Source organism: Oncorhynchus gorbuscha, linkage group LG07 (genome assembly GCF_021184085.1).
Source record: "Oncorhynchus gorbuscha isolate QuinsamMale2020 ecotype Even-year linkage group LG07, OgorEven_v1.0, whole genome shotgun sequence".
Classification (NCBI taxonomy): domain Eukaryota; kingdom Metazoa; phylum Chordata; class Actinopteri; order Salmoniformes; family Salmonidae; genus Oncorhynchus; species Oncorhynchus gorbuscha.
This window is the reverse complement of record NC_060179.1, coordinates 31,232,776-31,250,966: the sequence shown is the minus strand read 5'-3', so window position 1 is coordinate 31,250,966 and position 18,191 is coordinate 31,232,776. Positions and strand designations below refer to the sequence as shown.

General features: G+C 45.5%; 1 pseudogene; it reads right to left on the bottom strand.

Annotated features, from left to right (window-relative positions):
• Window positions 1–18,191, bottom strand: part of LOC124039796 — a 52,956-nt pseudogene that overhangs the window by 17,219 nt on the left and 17,546 nt on the right.

Sequence of the window (18,191 nt, the reverse complement as noted above, 5' to 3'; positions counted from 1 at the left end):
TGAATTCAAAGGCACTGTAGACTCTGCCTAATAAGGTATTTTTGTTTCATTTGTATTTAAGTCAGGCTACCTGTCTGGTTCTTGACCTAGTTAGAGAGTGTTTATATGCCTTTTAATGTAATGTAATTTAATGTAGCCTATTTCAAATGATGAGCACTTCTTACAGTCACTTTTTCATTCTGTTAATTAACATAGTTTTCATTCAAATCATATGGTTTGGTTTCAACACTTCAAAACCAAATGGTAGGTCCGGGTGGTCACGATAGTAGATTGGTGTTGGATAAATGGTGAGTTTAATAAATGGAACGAATTTGGAGCGGCAGTTTTTTAATCGCCGAGCGGTTGGAAAACATGTGCATACTCTATCACCAGCCAATCAATGTAATAGCGATCGGATCGTGAACATTCTGGGTTTGTAGACTCTGAGGTGCTTGCTGAGGGCACGTAGTTCGAGAATAGGACGCAAAGTCCTGTCCGTTTTCGTAAACCAGGAATACTAGAAGTCCCGGGTCTTCGACATAGGAACCACTCGGATTCCATGTTTCTGGAGACGGGAGGATATTTCCTCCCTCAACAAATGGTACTGAGGCTTCGGGAACAGTCGACGTGATGATGCTGCAGACGCGTGGGGGATGCACAACAAGTTGTAGCCTGTATCCTGACGTCACTGTTCTCATGATCCCGGGCGAAAATTGAACTCACATATCCGTCAAAGTTCCACCCGTCAAAACTGTGGAACTTGGCTGAAAAAAACGGTGTTTATGTGCCACGGTTTGCCTAAAGCCCGGCCCACTCTGGGTACACGGGCTCTGGCCATCAGTGACGTACCCCGGTTGGCAGTGCCACATGAAGGCACTGTTGTCACAACGAGGCTCACCAGGTTCAGGCAGTAAGATGCGTTTCAGTAACCAGCTGGCACCCAGCGCTGGGCCGCACACATAAAACATAGACCCAGGGAACAAAACTTTATCATGGAGGTTACCCTACCAACCAGTCATTGGACAAAACGCCTTGGAACCTAGCTGGAAATTGGACAGGTAGCTCTGAAAAACGGACCCCTTCTGTTGTAACAGACAGGGGTGATTGGTAATTGAATCTCATTTTCAGGAGTGAAAAGTGTTGAGCTGGAGACAGACAGCTCATTTGGGGGGCTCTTATGGACCACAGAGACTGCATGTGGGATAACAGCGTGGTCGTGTCCAACCCTGCTCGTTCCCTCGACCCCGCTACCAACAACTCATCACCTATAGAGCCCATAACCTGCATCACTAGACACCTCATAGTGACTAGTGAGCTACAGGCAGGAATCAATGAATCCCAGTAATGAACCAGCCATGGGCACAGTGACCCAACTTGTCACTCTCACCCTGGGGAGATTGATCTACCCCTTGAACACTGTGAACACTGAAGAACGCGGGGTAACAGAGGCGGGTAGCATTAAGCATGGACAAGCGTCCAACATACATTGTGCTTCTGTGAGACTGTATAGCCTGCATGAAGCCTGGCCCCTATATAAGCACAGGGGGCTCTGGCAATGGCTGACGTAGTACGCCGTCTGCCAAACGTGGGGCCACTGTTGTCACAGTAATGTTTTTGCAGAGGGGCGCACTGGTCACTCAGACACATACTTGGCCCCACGCTCCGGGAGTTACCCCAGCCAAGTGCTCAGAGGGCTGCTTCTACATCGGAGGTGCACTTAAACCCCATTTCCGTCACTCCCTCCAACTCCAGGAACTTAAAATAGGAATGTGGTTGCCATAACGCTGGGGGAAAGCTAGTAAGTTTTACTCAAGGAAGTTAAGCATGCTAGCCAACATTAGCAAGGACACTTTTTAGCATAAGCTAGGCTAGCTAGCCCAGCAACACCAGTGGGGAGGCAGTAATAGTTATTATAGCTAGCTCGCCTCGGTGAGTTAAGACAACTTGGCTAGCACGACATGCAAAGCTCATTTAGCTAGCCCAGGGTCGAAAGTCTACGTAGAACTGGATCACTGAGGTGACCGGACCCATCCTTAAGAAGTCTATGAAGAGAGGAAGCCACTGCTTGACTGAGGCAGACACAAGTGTCGGGGGGGTACCCCCGAACCAGGCCACCCTCTCTCTTCGAGTAGCCTCCCATGTACCGAAGGTGACTGACTGAAACCAGACTAGATGTATGTTACCACTTATTTGCCTTGCTTGGCCTCACCTTAGGAGAGGAGATCTTGACGTAGACGATGATAGGGGCCAGGGAGGTCTTTCCCAATTGGGCTGGGTGGTTGATGGTGTCTGCATCCAGAACCACCAGCTGCAAGGTCCGGGCCAGCTCAAAGATACGCTCTATCTCACTTTGCACTTCAGCTACTAAGAGAGAACAAGAGGGAGAGCATTAGGGTTGGAGAGACACGAGACAGAGAGAGAGAGAGAGAGAGAGAGAGAGAGAGAGAGAGAGAGAGAGAGAGAGAGAGAGAGAGAGAGAGAACGAGAACGAGAACGAGAACGAGAGGGAGAGCATTAGGGTTGGAGAGACACGAGACAGAGAGAGAGAGAGAGAGAGAGAGAGAGAGAGAGAGAGAGAGAGAGAGAGAGAGAACGAGAGAACGAGAGAGAGAGAACGAGAGAATGAGAGCATTAGGGTTGGAGAGACACGAGACAGAGAGTGAGGGAGAGCATTAAGGTTGGAGAGACACGAGACAGAGAGTGAGGGAGAGCATTAAGGTTGGAGAGACACGAGACAGAGAGAGAGAGAGTGATGGAGAGAGAACTAGAGGGAGAGCATTAGGGTTGGAGAGACACGAGACAGAGAGAGAGTGAGGGAGAGAGAACGAGAGTCAAGCCATAAATCCGCTTTCATTCCGCCCTTCAGTTATGCGGCTTCGAGAGGAGGAGAGATTATCAAAACTGAATGGCCATAGGATCATGCGGAAATATGGAAGTATCCCATTTAACGTGAGAACATGTATTAGCTAATGCACTTTCCCCCCCAGATAGACGTGGTTAGGTCATAAACATAGATCACAGACAGTCCAGGAAATCTCCTTCAAGCAACACTTCACTTCATTACATTTCATTAGAAGCTCAAACAAACTTGTGTTTGCACATCCACTGCTGCAATGACTAAGACACGCGTGTTGCCGGAAATTGAGCGGAGAGTCCAGATGTGTCTGGTGATTATAATACATTATGGATGCATCCCAAATCCCTCTCTATCCCTATATATAGTGCACTACTTTTGACCAGAGTTCTATGGGCCATGGTCAAAAGCAGTGCCCTACAAAGAGAATAATAGAGTGCCATTTGGGATGCATTTTATGATGATGTTTTTCATATCAGACGCTTCCTGTTGGAAACACTGGGTTTTGATGATATCTAGGCCGAAATCAAACAGGAACTAACAGCTGTGACTGGAATGCAACTTAGGCCGCATAATATTACTGGCAAACTTACACAAATGCTTACATAAATGCTTAACTCAAGTGATGGGTCTGCTTGTAAGAGATTCCTGAAATAACTTCAGCCACATTGGGAACAATTGTTGTTTTCAGAAAAGTCTTCCTATCTATTGCCATCGAGACAGAGTTAGGGTTCAGCTCACTGTCAACACGTGTGTCCCTGAAGTGATTAAATAATTATACAGTTGCATTGGCTGCCAGTTAAAGAGCTTGTCATCAAAAGTGGAGCACCGAGGTTGTACAGAGCTGTGCAGTGCTTTAAGTGTAACCCAGTCTGGGGCGGTGGGGGTAGACGGAGGGAGGTGCTACTAGCTTCCATCCACGCTCTGTCTGAGGCTCCACAGAAAGGGCTTTAATCCCGGGACATCGCTGCCCGAGCAACCGGCACATCAGAAAAGTAGTGCACTCAATAGGGAATTGGGTGCCATTTGGGATGCAGCCCAGGAGTAACATTACAGAGCACCGTTGCTCATGTCAGTGATCCAATACAAAGATTAGGACTGTGGCTTCCATAGTTCCGTTGGCTCTCCGGCCACCCCCGTGAGGTCAGAGCTGAGGAATCTGTTTCATTCTAAACCGCAGCTTGTTAATCAAGCCTGGTAAAATCAGCTGGGTTCTTGACCTTGTTATCTGGCAGCAGGCTTCTGGATTCTCCTCTCTTTCCCTATCTTTTGTTCCAAACACAAACCTTTTTAATCACATCCCCAGACAGGTCAATCGTGCCCTTCCAACATCTGTAGGTCTGCACTATAACCATCTTCAAGGCTTTCTTCCAAATGGCACCCTATTCCCTATATAGTGCACTACTTTTGACTGGAGCCATATGTCCCCTGGTCAAAAGTCATGAACGACACTCTTAGTAAAAAGGGTTCCAAAAGGGTTATTCAGCTGTCCCCATTGGAGAACCCTTTTTGGTTCCAGGTAGAACAATTTTGGGTTCCATGTAGAACCTTCAGTGGAAAAGGGTTCTACATGGAACACAAAACATTTGTACTTGGAATCAAAAGGGTCCGACCTGGAAACAACAAGGGTTCTTCAAAGGTTTCTCCTATGGGGACAGACGAAGAACCCTTTTAGGCTATAGATAGCAACTTTCTTTCTAAGAGTGTAGTGTATAGCGTATAGCAGTGGTGTAAAGTACTTAAGTAGTTTTTTGGGGTATCTGTACTTTACTATTTATATTTTTGACAACTTTTACTTCACTACATTTCCCCTGACACCCAAAAGTACTCATTACACTTTGAATGCTTAGCAGGACAGAAAATGGTTGAAATCGCACACTTATCAAGAGAACATCGCTGATCATCTCTACTGCCTCTGATCTGGTGGGCTCACTAAACAGAGAACATCCCTGATCATCTCTACTGCCTCTGATCTGGCGGGCTCACTAAACAGAGAACATCCCTCGTCATCTCTACTGCCTCTGATCTGGTGGGCTCACTAAACAGAGAACAAACAGAGCTCACTAAACAAGAACATCCCTGGTCATCTCTACTGCCTCTGATCTGGCGGGCTCACTAAACAGAGAACATCCCTGGTCATCTCTACTGCCTCTGATCTGGTGGGCTCACTAAACAGAGAACATCCCTCGTCATCTCTACTGCCTCTGATCTGGCGGGCTCACTAAACAGAGAACATCCCTCGTCATCTCTACTGCCTCTGATCTGGCGGGCTCACTAAACACAAATGCTTTGTTTTTAAATGATATCTGAGCGCTGGAGTGTGACCCTGAATTTCCGCCTGGTTTGCCTAATATAAGGATTTTTTTTGGTTATTTGTACTTTTACTTTTAATACTTAAGTATATTTAAAACCAAATACTTTCAGACTTACTCAAGTGTATCTTAACTGGGTGATTTTCCCTTTTACTTGAGTCATTTTCTTTTAAGGTATCTTTACTTTTACGAGAGAGAATTGAGTACTTTTTCCACCACCGCTGTATGAGGTATAGGATGCCATTTGGGACACAGCAGAAGACTTTGTTTAATCTTTGACTCCTTCCCTTTTCTCTATGCAATTAGCCTCTCTAAATACAAAGGGCACTAGAGGAACACAGAGGTCTCATACTTCCAGAACTTACCAAGGTTGGAGCGTGTGTTGGAGCGCTCGATGATGGCGTGCTTACTAGGGTTGTTGAGGACCGAGCGTTTGGCAAGAGAGATGTCTGCCGTGACACGAGTGATTGATATTCTGATAGGAAGGCAGAGAAAAAAAATATAATAACTGGTCAGAGAGAGAAGAGAGCGTGCTCTGATTTCCGAATCAAATAGCCTTGATCCATGATCAATATCAATACAAAATGGAACACTTGGAAAGAACACTGTATTCCAAATAAAAAGGGGATAGCAACCAAATCACCATATGAAGAAGTGAGAGTTGTGATTTCTAAGGTTTAGTAGACGAGGACAGAGATGGTGTGAGTATGCTTATAGTCAAATACCATATGTAAAACATCTTGCTAATGATCAAAAGTCTTGCACTCTGTGAAGAATATAAATACGGTTTACAGTATGAGTACAGTATGAGTTTTGTATCATCATTTATTTACTGTGGATGGGAGACTGGCCAGGAAGCCCAGGCAGGGACTGGTGCATGGAGAGGAGAGGAACTGAGGAGAACCCTGCGCTGCACTAGGGCCCACTATGGCCTATTAAGGACATGGAGAAGGCCTATTTAAAGCAACAGCTAGCACACATCTCCAGGCCAAACAAATTTGTTACATACTCCTTCGGCAAAACCTCCCGGGACGACTAAATACCAGCCTATAGGACTCAGGCAGAGCGGACTGAACAGGGATAAAGAGAGGGGGAAGGGAGAAAAGCACGTACCTCCCTTCAAATCGGTGTTTCAAAAAGTCAAACAGTGCCTTTTGCATCATATCTGTCACCTGCAAGCAAAAGGGATAAGAAAAACACAGTGAACATTTATGGAACGACCATCATTTTGAAAACAGACTGTGTGTGTGTGTGTGTGTGTGTGTGTGTGTGTGTGTGTGTGTGTGTGTGTGTGTGTGTGTGTGTGTGTGTGTGTGTGTGTGTGTGTGTGTGTGTGTGTGTGTGTGTGTGTGTGTGTGTGTGTGTGTGTGTGTGTGTGTGTGTGTGTGTGTGTGTGTGTGTGTGTGTGTGTTTCTGTGTGTGTGTGTGTGTTTGCATTAGTGGGTTGGTTGGTGAATTGAAGCAAGCTCTCTGTTGGTGAGAGAGGGAGCCCCACAGCACAGACTGTTGTTTCAGAATTGACTGACAGCACTTCAGCCTTTCCCATGTAAACAACTGTACTCCTCCTCAACTTAGTGTGTCCTGTTCTCATCAGGTTCCAGAGGAACCTCCCCTTTCTGCCTCCCATTAACCACAGAGACACAGCTCAGCTCTGTTGGCGTGTCTATGTGTCCACAATGAGGACAAGTAGTAGAAGTGGAATTAGTGTAAACAGAACGTATTAGTGAGTGAAGTAGTGGTGCTAGTACCAGTAGTAGGGTTGCACAATTCAAGTAGGGTTTCCCCAAAATGTCCAGGTTTTCCAGAATTCCAATTTGGAAGATTCCCTGGGTTTCTGGGAAACCTGGTAATTTGGGGGAAATTTACCGGATTTGGCAAACATAACAAGTAGTGATCTAAATAGAATATAATAGTGGTGAGGGTGGTAGTGTCAGTGACAACCTCTTATAACAACTGCATAACAACTTATAACAAACCCTTATAATAACAATGCTGTTACCTCATAGCCCTTCAGTGACGGTCCAACCAGGACCACAGGTCGCATGGAAGGCACAACGTCGTATGGAGGAATGTGTTCCGTCTGCCCGGCGACAGAAAACAACCCATCAGCTTCACATCCAGGGGGATTATTATACAGAGGCCGCAGCCCAAATGGCACTCTGCCCCCCTACATAGTGCACTACTTTTGACCAGCGCCCTGGTCAAAAGTAGTGCGCTAAATAGGAAATAATGGCGGCATTTTGGAAGCATGCACACTCAACATTACACACTAAGTCCAGGGGAAAAAGCAATACACACTGTACCAATTATTAGAACTGAAAGGAACTTGGCAAACTATGAAATTAGTTGTACTAACTGTGAGCTCCAGTTTACACTCAACACACATGAAGGATGCCAGTTAAAGGTGGAATCTGGGACTGGTACATCCCTTCATCCATCATGGTTTTCTGGTCCATAGAAATAGGGGTGTTTTGTTTTCATTTTGAGTAAATATAAAACGGTAAGACGTTATACTGAATGACACTCTAGACAGAGCAAATGCTAAGATCATCTCTGAACTGAATTCACTGACCCCGTAATGAATTGACAAGCAGCTTAACATAAGAACAACAATCCAAATCTGTGTGGAGGTCAAGGTATGCCGAGCAGAATCTCTCATTTCATAATTGATATCTACTCAAAAGGGAATGTCAGTAGAGGAACTGGTTAGTCAGAACAAGGACGATAAGAACTAAAACGGTAGGAAACGGTAGAACGGAAACAAACTAGCAGAGAAACCCAGTCACACAGCGACAGAGTGGGAGCTCAGTGCATCTCAGTGACAGCTTCAGAGGGATGCGTGTGTGTGTGTGTGTGTGTGTGTGTGTGTGTGTGTGGGTGACAGCGAGGCAGTAGACCTCTAATGCCACATCTGTGTGCGCTGTCACAGTTCCAGCGGTGTGACGGTGCAGTATGTCTGAGGAACGCACCGGCAGACAGACAAGACACGCCATCGCTTCGCAGGGAAAATGAAAACGCTTTCACCTCCACAGGAGCGACAGTGCGTGATCTGAGCACTAATGGAGACAGCTATGACAGATGGATGAAGAGAGAGAGAGAGAGAGAGAGAGAGAGAGAGAGAGAGAGAGAGAGAGAGAGAGAGCGATAGAGAGAGAGAGAGAGAGAGAGAGAGAGAGAGAGAGAGAGAGAGAGAGAGAGAGAGAGAGAGAGAGAGAGAGAGAGAGAGAGACGAGGCGATAGCACCGCTCGTGCTGTTTTTGTTTGTTGTTGTTCCATCTCACCCTGTTTTTGTGTCTTAGCCTCTCTCAGCAATGTCTTCCTGTCTATCGCTCTCTCCCCTTCCAACTCTCTCGCTCTCTCTTTCTGTCTTCATCTCTTCCCCCCCTTTCTCTCACTCTCTCTCTAGCTCTCTCTCTCTCTCTTTCTGTCTTCATCTCTTCCCCCCCTTTCTTTCTCTTTAGCTCTCTCTAGCTCTCTCTCTCTCTCTCTCTCTAGCTCTCTCGCTCTCTCTTTCTGTCTTCATCTCTCCCCCTTCTCTCTCTCTCTCTCTAGCTCTCTCTTTTCCTTGTATCTGTCTCTCTCGGTCCGTCTCTCTCTCTTTCATTTTTCTTCAACTGCTAACATCTGCTGCCGTCACTGGCTGTCCCTGGGGAACTCTCGTTACATCAGAGCGGGGAAAGTGCTGCTAGATGCAGGGCCAGAGCATCCAAGTCTGGAGCACTACCGGTCAGGACGCTGAAATATTTTAGGCCACATTTCACTGGCCTAGGCTACAGGGTTATTGTTACTAAAATAATGCACGCTGCTGGATGATGGAAAATGGTGGCTATTGTTTCCATTGTTGTTGTAGTTGCATGGTCTTGGAAAGGAGATGAGACTGCACCTCTTTATCTGATTATTGTAAAAAGAAAACCAAAAACACACACACACACACACACACACACACACACACACACACACACACACACACACACACACACACACACACACACACACACACACACACACACACACACACACACACACACACACACACACACACACACACACACACACACACACACACACACACACACAGGCAGGCACACAGGCAGGCATAGAAACACACACACACACACACACACACACACACACACACACACACACACACACACACACACACACACACACACACACACACACACACACACACACACACACACACACACACACACACACACACACACACACACACACACACACACACACACACACACACACACACACACACACAGGCAGGCATAGAAAGTCACACACACACACACAGGCAGGCATAGAAAGTCACACACACACACACACCATCATGTGCCAAGAAAGCCCTTATGGGATTTCCATAACTCCTCTGAAATTGTGTATTAATATGGCAGTGCTTGACAAAATAATGTTTTTTTTATGGGAGTTGTTTCATAATTAGACTAACATGAGAATAGTAGTTGTATTTGTTCTAATGGAGGTCACACTTGATTCATGTTGCTGTGATAAAGATACACAACCAAACCAACACGGACGCTAATAGCTGTCACTGTAGATTACGGCTGTGGCGGTCATGACATTTTGTCAGCCGGTTATTGTCATGCAAAAGATGGCGGTCTCAGGTAATTTACCATTAATTAACACGTTTATCATGTCCAGGCCTCCCCAGATACAAGCCGCTGATTTTGAATAAATAAGGTGCTGATTTTGAATAAAGTTGAATAAATCAATTTAATATACACCATTACAATATATCCACTATTTCATTTTAAGTCTTAAAAAATGATGACATGAAGAAAATCTATACTTATAAATCCTGTGCCATTATTTTATTTTATATGCTTTTATAGTAAGAAGAATATAATTGAATTTATCTGAAAAAAAAAGGGATATTTTTTCCCATTACGAAGCGATTGCGCATACTGTATGAAGTGGCTATGTTGAGCGTAAACTGATCATTTGAAACAGGTCCTATATGCTAGATTTAGATGTGAATGATACAAACCTTACAATGTCTCAGAAATCAAAACATACAGTAGCGGTCAAAAGTTTGGACACACTGCACCACCTATCACACTTTCATATAATGTATGAATACATGGCTAAAGGTCAATCAGATGTGTGAACATGGTCCCTAGCTGGGTGTTGCCGCTTTCCATGTTGTCTGTTGTCTGTAGCTTGTGAGGTGTGGAAACACTTTGTAACTTTTATGAATTTTGTCTTGCTGCTTTTTGTTTTTGCTCTGTCTGTATGCTATGTCTTGCTTGTCCTATGTTGCTCTGCGTGTGCTCACTGCACAATGATTGTCTATATTGTAATTGTTTTTAATAACCTGCCCAGGGACTGCGGTTGAAAATTAGCTGGCTGGCTAAAACTATGAAACAACTATGAAACAACAGATATGAAATCATGTAGTAACCAAGAAAGTGTTAAACAAATAAAAATATATTTTATACTTGAGATTCTTCAAAGCAGCCATCCTTTGCCTTGATGACAGCATTGCACACTCTTGGCATTCTCTCAACCAGCTTCATGAGGAATGCTTTTCCAAAAGTCTTGAAGGAGTTCCCACATATGCTGAGCACTTGTTGGCTGCTTTTACTTCACTCTGCTGTCAAACTCATCCCAAACCATCTCAATTGGGTTAAGGTCGGGTGATTGTGGAGGCCAGGTCATCTTATGCAGCACTTCCATCACTCTCCTTCTTGGTTAAATAGCCCTTAGACAGTCTGGAAGTGTGTTGGGTCATTGTCCTGTTGAAAAATAAATCATAGTCCCACTAAGCGCAAACCAGATGGGATGCCGTATTGCTGCAGAATGCTCTGGTAGCCATGCTGGTTAAGTGTGCCTTGTATTATAAATAAATGACTGACATAGGCACCAGCAAAGCACCCCCACACCATCACACCTTCTCCTCCATGCTTCATGGTGGGAAACACATGCAGAGATCATCCGTTCACCTACTCATCAAACCAAAGGACAGATTTCCCCCCGGTCTAATGTTCATTGCTCGTGCTTCTTGGCCCAAGCAAGTCTCTTCTTCTTATTGGTGTCCTTTAGTAGTGGTTTCTTTGCAGCAATTCGACCACAAAGGCCTGATTCACGCAGTCTCCTCTGAACAGTTGATGTTGAGATGTGTCTGTTACTTGAACTCTGTGAAGCATTTATTTGGGCTGCAATCTGAGGTGCAGTTAACTTTAATGAACTTATCCTCTGCAGCAGAGGTAACTATAATAATAATAATATATGCCATTTAGCAGACGCTTTTATCCAAAGCGACTTACAGTCATGTGTGCATACATTCTACGTATGGGTGGTCCCGGGGATCGAACCCACTACCCTGGCGTTACAAGCGCCATGCTCTACCAACTGAGCTACAGAAGGACCACTCTGGCTCTTCCTTTCCTGTGGTGGTCCTCATGAGAGCCAGTTTCATCATAGCGCTTGTGCAACTGAGCTTGAAGAAACTTTCAAAGTTCTTGACATTTTCCGGATTGACTGACCTTCATGTCTTAAAGTAATGATGGACTGTCGTTTCTCTTTTGCTTATTTGAACTGTTCTTGCCATAATATGGACTTGGTCTTTTACCACATAGGGCTATCTTCTGTATACCACCACTACCGTGTCAAAACACAACTGATTGTCTCAAAAGCATTAAGAAGGAAAGAAATTCCACAAATTAACTGAAATGCATTCCGGGTGTCTACCTCATGAAGCTGGTTGAGAGAATACCAAGAGTGTGCAAACTGTCATCAAGGCAAAGGGTGGTAACTTTTAAGAATCTCAAATATAAAATGTATTTTGATTTGTTTAACACATTTTGGTTACTACAAGATTCCATATGTGTTATTTCATAATTTTGATGTCGCCACAACTTTTCTACAAAAAACCTGGTATGAGTAGGTGTGTCCAAACTTTTGACTGATACTGTACATGGGCAGCATGGTGTGATTATAGGTGTCACGTGTGCTCCCTCTCCAGCCTCTAGGTCACCAGGCTGCTCGTTATGGCGCACACCTGTCACCATCGTTACGCGCCTCAGCGCATTATAACACTCACCTGGACTCCATCACCTCCTTGATTACCTGCCCTTTATCTGTCACTCCCTTTAGTTCCTTCCCCAGGAGTCATTGTTTCTGTTTCAGTTTCCTGTCTGTGCATGGTTCATGTTTCTTATTTTGTATTATGTTGTGTTAATTGATTAAAACACTCACTCCCTGAGCTTGCTTCCCAACTCTCAGCGCACACCGTTCCAACAGGCTATTGATGACTTGAGAAAGTCGGGGAAAAAAGCTTGAGCTCTGTTCCTTGGCTCAGGCTGCACAGCCGTTTTCTCATCAACTGATCATATTCCCACCATTCAGACAGACTATTCTCAATTTAATCTTGTCTTTGCTCATAGGTAACAATTAGTTGAGATTTAGCATGGCCCAGTATCTACTGGGCAGGAACAGGGGCAGGGGAAACGATACATGTCATCTATATTCACTCGACTAGCGAATGGAGGCCGCGTGCTTTCCCACTGGTCCGTGTTGTAGGCTACTTCGGGTTTACAGTGGAGCATGTGCTTAATACGAGCAGCTGAGAAATAAATAGAAGAAAACTTACTTCACTCCACGCATCACCCACTGTTTGAGGAGCATGCTCTCAATGAACCAAACAGGTTCTCTCCCAGACTCATGGACAGACATTTTAGAGCGTAGCATAAAGGTAGCCAGTCCATCCAGTATGCATAATAATACAGTCTACACTCATAGGTCCATTTGTTTCATTTTGGAGAATAGGCTCGACCAATGATGCACCAAAGACATCTTAAATGAGTTATGTTTGATGTTTTTCTGCCATGTGTATAATACGGTAGGCTATGTATTCTATCACGGCACAATCATTTGAATTCCAGTTTTTTTTAAAGCCTATGCATAAGCTCAAATATGTGTTTTTACACGGTTTCAAACTGTCGTTGAACTTCGTTCTTCAAAATTGATCATCACAGTGATAGTTTTAAGAGTACTGGGGTCCTACTGTATTGACGATATGTGTTTGATGTGATTTTATATTGCATTTGCATTGATGTCAGAGTGGTTAGAGGGACAATAGCACCCTGAGTTTCAGCCCATTAGAACCTGATGGTCTAGCATGTTGGGTGCTATCAAAGCATGTCCAGAGTGAATAACAGGAGATTATTGTGACTCAATGTTCATGTGGAATTTTAGTGTGGTCATGACTCATGGCTGCCGGTGTGGCGGTAATATGATCACCGCAACAGCACTAATGTAGATACACTTCTGGTTTAATAGCTGAATACAATGAGTTCCCACTAAATCTGCATCACGCATGCACACACATGTACACACACACACACACACACACAGAGAGACACCACAGCGACGACAGTGAGTTAGATGGGAGTGTCAGGAACGACCACAACCACTGCAGAGAAATCACCGATGCACATCCCCCAGACCCCCAAGGCCCTGCTGGGGGTTGGTGCATGCTGCACGGCAAGATAACTTACCGACTTCTGCTTCTGCTTAGCTACGGCCCAGACGGAAGAGGAGAGACAGAGGGTTAAGAAACTGGCAACATGCATGCTAATGGCTCGAACGCCCAGTGGAGGGAGGGAAGAGACACGGACTATGGCGGGACACAGAGGACAAACAGAACGGGGGGAACGGACAGACGGTGGACAGGGTGATGCTGAGCAGCCACAGTGAGGCAGTTGTCGTGGGTAGCTGTGCGGACGGACCGACAGAGAGAGAGAGAGAGAGAGATCGAGAGTAAATACCGGCGTAGATGCCACGTTTACCTTCTTAAAGAAGGGCATTCGTTTCTCTTTGGCTAGGGTGGATGACATGACAGTGTTTGGCTGACTGGCTTTAGGGGAGCGGAGGTGGACTGGAAGCTCATTGTCCTCTGGGTCTAAGCCTGTGGCATCTATGTCAAAGGCTACGCACATGGACACAACACAAGGCCACCATCACACAGAGGCAAACACAGGAGGTTACAAGGGGTGACATTGAACACCTAACACTGGACATGTACACAGGTTATTCCACCACATAAACAAACTATACAGACCATAATCAAGCTCGAGTTAACTCGAGTCAAACTGGGGTGAGCAATGACAGTAAACGATAGCACATAAGGTAAGCAAACATTTAAGACATAAACACCATTCTAACATTTCCACTAAAGGGCCACGTCGTGTAGATTTAGCAACCGATTGGACAGTAACGCCTGAAGTGTACAAAAGATAGGCCAGCAGTAAGGTCAAAATAATGACCTTACTAATGAAACTCACCCTCGTCTCCTATTTCTATCACGCTTCCTTTTCAAGCCCTCTTAGAGGTTGATTGAAGGTTTGGTAATAACTCCCCAAGTATTACAGTGAAGAGTTTGTTTGTGTCTGTGAAAAACGTGGCAACCTTTCCCCAAACGCCTGCCGCAAGGCCCTCCATTACTCACCAGAGGAAGGGGGGGTGGATTTCCGCGAGTTAGGAACCACTTCACCTAAACTGGTAGAGGAGTTTGCTCCCGATTTACTGCAAAGAGAAATAATTCATATCAGCTATATAATTCATATCAGTATATCTGAGGTGTTGCTGGATGACAGTGTCGGCTATCTCAAGGGTCGGCTCAATGCAAGAATAATGATTGGGTGAGGTGCATGTTAGTTTCCATGGTGATTGCAGTAAGGTGGGGGGGTACGTACCCGGAATGGAACTTGCCCTGTTTGGCTCTCTGCTCGTGTTGTATCCGAGTGTTCTCGATCTTCACAGGACTGGGGATGAAACCGATCTCACAGCCTTCCTTCACCAGGCGCCCTATCCACCAGTCGTTATTAAATTTCTACAGGGGGACGGACATGAACTGGTTAATACATCTGTGTTCCCCTTCTGCTCGTCATCATTGTTGTCAACATCATCTTCCTCCTCCTCCTCATCCTCATTCTTCTCCCATTCTCCTCCACCTCCATCATCCTCGTCCCCATTTGATAGTACTGTAACCCCTGACCTCTTTGACGTGGAGGAAGTCTTTAGCCTCAAAGGAGATGGCCATGCCCGGCACGGGGGACGTCGTCATCGTTGGTGGCACAGTAGTTGACATTTGTGCGGACAGCAAACGCAACCGGTTTAGTCTGCCAAAGAAAGAAAAGGAAGAGATGCAAAGTTTTGGCTACACAAGATAAGACATGATATAATGACAGGTTTCTCTGTAGGCTGAAACCTTTGTGTTGGGCAAGGTGAAAGTTGAGCATGAAGAAAAGAAGGGTGATATGCACATCCTGAACTTGAGAATACCCGTGCTAACTAAAACATTATACTGAGATAGGAAGTGAGAGTCCCACACGTGGAATAGGCTGCTCCCAAGTGCATTATTCCAAACACCCAAATACACCGTTTGGACTTCACAGTCTTTATCGGGAGACAAAGCTGAGCTCCATGGATTCGTTGCCTGAATCCAATTCTCCGTGATGTTTTTATTAGCGTCTCAGGCTGAGAAGAGAGGAGTGCTATTCGCGGGGCTATTTTCTCCCCCCATTGTGTGAGGAGTAAAAAAAGAACTGCTGTCAGAGATGCTGCCTGGCAGGCACGCTGTGACTCACCCACACTCACTTCTAATCTTTATGAATGAGCCTGCTAATGTCCCAAAATGACACCCTATTCCCTATATCAGTGCACTACTTTTGACCAGAGCCCCACGGGGTTATAGGACAGCCTGGTCAAAAGAAGTGCACTAAATTGGGACAGACAGGGTGGATGGCTGTCCCAGAGGGGAAAAGGTCATACGTGATTTTAGAAATGGAACACATTGATCCAGCCATTGTACAGATTCTATTCACCAACCATTTGGACAAGTGCAGTGTGGTCATTGTCAGTCAGAAGGAAACACGTGACAGAACCCGAAGTTGAGTTAAGAAACCGTCAGATCATTACAAGACTAATCCTGGTTTCTATTTTTATATAGATAGATCTCTTTGACAAGTTCAATCACAATACGACCACGCGTGGATAATGCATTTAAAATAATCAACGACGACACGTTTGAAAATGTATTTCCATTGGGGTTCTCTTAAATAAATGGTTCAAAATACAAAAAAAAACAAGTACAAACATCAAAATGGTAGTCCTAGGCTACTCGGTAGACCTAGCCTTCTGGGCGTATTTGGGTTACTCAACACAAAACAAAGGACAGGGCAACATTGTCATATCCTAGAGCAGGACTCCCTCAGTATTATCAGCAAATCTCAGGCTCCTAAACTGAGTTAGATGATGCCAGATGATGGTGATGCCAGATGATGGTGTGATGATTGTGATGCCAGTAGGCCTATGGTCTCAAGAGTCCTCTCAAGTACCCCTTGTGGATAGGCCAATTACCCCTTGTGGATAGGCCAAGTACCCCTTGTGGATAGGCCAAGTACCCCTTGTGGATAGGCCAAGTACCCCTTGTGGATAGGCCAAGTACCCCTTGTGGAAAGGCCAAGTACCCCTTGTGGATAGGCCAAGTACCCCTTGTGGATAGGCCAAGTACCCCTTGTGGATAGGCCAAGTACCCCTTGTGGATAGGCCAAGTACCCCTTGTGGATAGGCCAAGTACCCCTTGTGGATAGGCCAAGTACCCCTTGTGGATAGGCCAAGTACCCCTTGTGGATAGGCCAAGTACCCTGGTTGGGAACCACTGATGTACCAGAGTAGAGGAAAGACATCCTATTCCCTGTCTAGTGCACTAATTTTGATCAGGGGCCCATAGGGTCAAAAGTAGTGCGCTACAATAAAAGGAATAGGGTGTGGTTTGGGACACAAACCCAGGACATCTGAATGAAACAAACATAATAAACAGCATTCCCTCCTAGGGCCTGATATAACCACTTTATGACACAGACAGATCGATGCAATGCAAGATAACGCAAATTCCACAATATTTTGTGACGAGACAGGAGGGAGCAACATGTCCTACAACCCCCCCCGCCGTAGCAAGGCATTACATTTTCTGTGAAAAGGGATTTAAACAATAAAGACTTTAAAAAAAATAGGTCACTGACTAGAGAAACGAGACAGGAGAAAAAACATGCACAGACTCCAAATCGTAACCTGATTGTGGCCTTAAGAAAATCCATTTTTTAAAGATAGAATCGTTTAGAAAGGAATTACATCAAATGTTATTGGACACGATAGTAATCTGAGCTGAGTTTGTCTGTGGTGGCGGCAGTTGGTGACATGGACATGGCCCTATCCGGATTACATTCCCTCTGCCTGTGACAAGCTCCTCTGTCGCTGGTGGCCGATGGAGAGCCAAGCCAAACGCTCAGTGACACAGCCCACAGTAGTCTCCCCTGGCCCTTTGCTAAACGTTTACCTGTAGATGACAGAGAAAGGGAAGCTGGAAAGGGACATGGCTGGCTTAGCTTACCACTAGCAAAAAATACATCAAATATCCATGTAGCTCTAATTAACTTTTTTGCCCGCTTTGAGGACAATACAGTGCCACTGACACGGCCTGCAACGAAAACATGCGGTCTCTCCTTCACTGCAGCCGAGGTGAGTAAGACATTTAAACGTGTTAACCCTCGCAAGGCTGCAGGCCCAGACGGCATCCCCAGCCGCGCCCTCAGAGCATGCGCAGACCAGCTGGCCGGTGTGTTAACGGACATATTCAATCAATCCCTATACCAGTCTGCTGTTCCCACATGCTTCAAGAGGGCCACCATTGTTCCTGTTCCCAAGAAAGCTAAGGTAACTGAGCTAAACGACTACCGCCCGTAGCACTCACTTCCGTCATCATGAAGTGCTTTGAGAGACTAGTCAAGGACCATATCACCTCCACCCTACCTGACACCCTAGACCCACTCCAATTTGCTTACCGCCCAAATAGGTCCACAGACGATGCAATCTCAACCACACTGCACACTGCCCTAACCCACCTGGACAAGAGGAATACCTATGTGAGAATGCTGTTCATCGACTACAGCTCGGCATTCAACACCATAGTACCCTCCACCCTGAGTCTCGACCCCGCCCTGTGCAACTGGGTA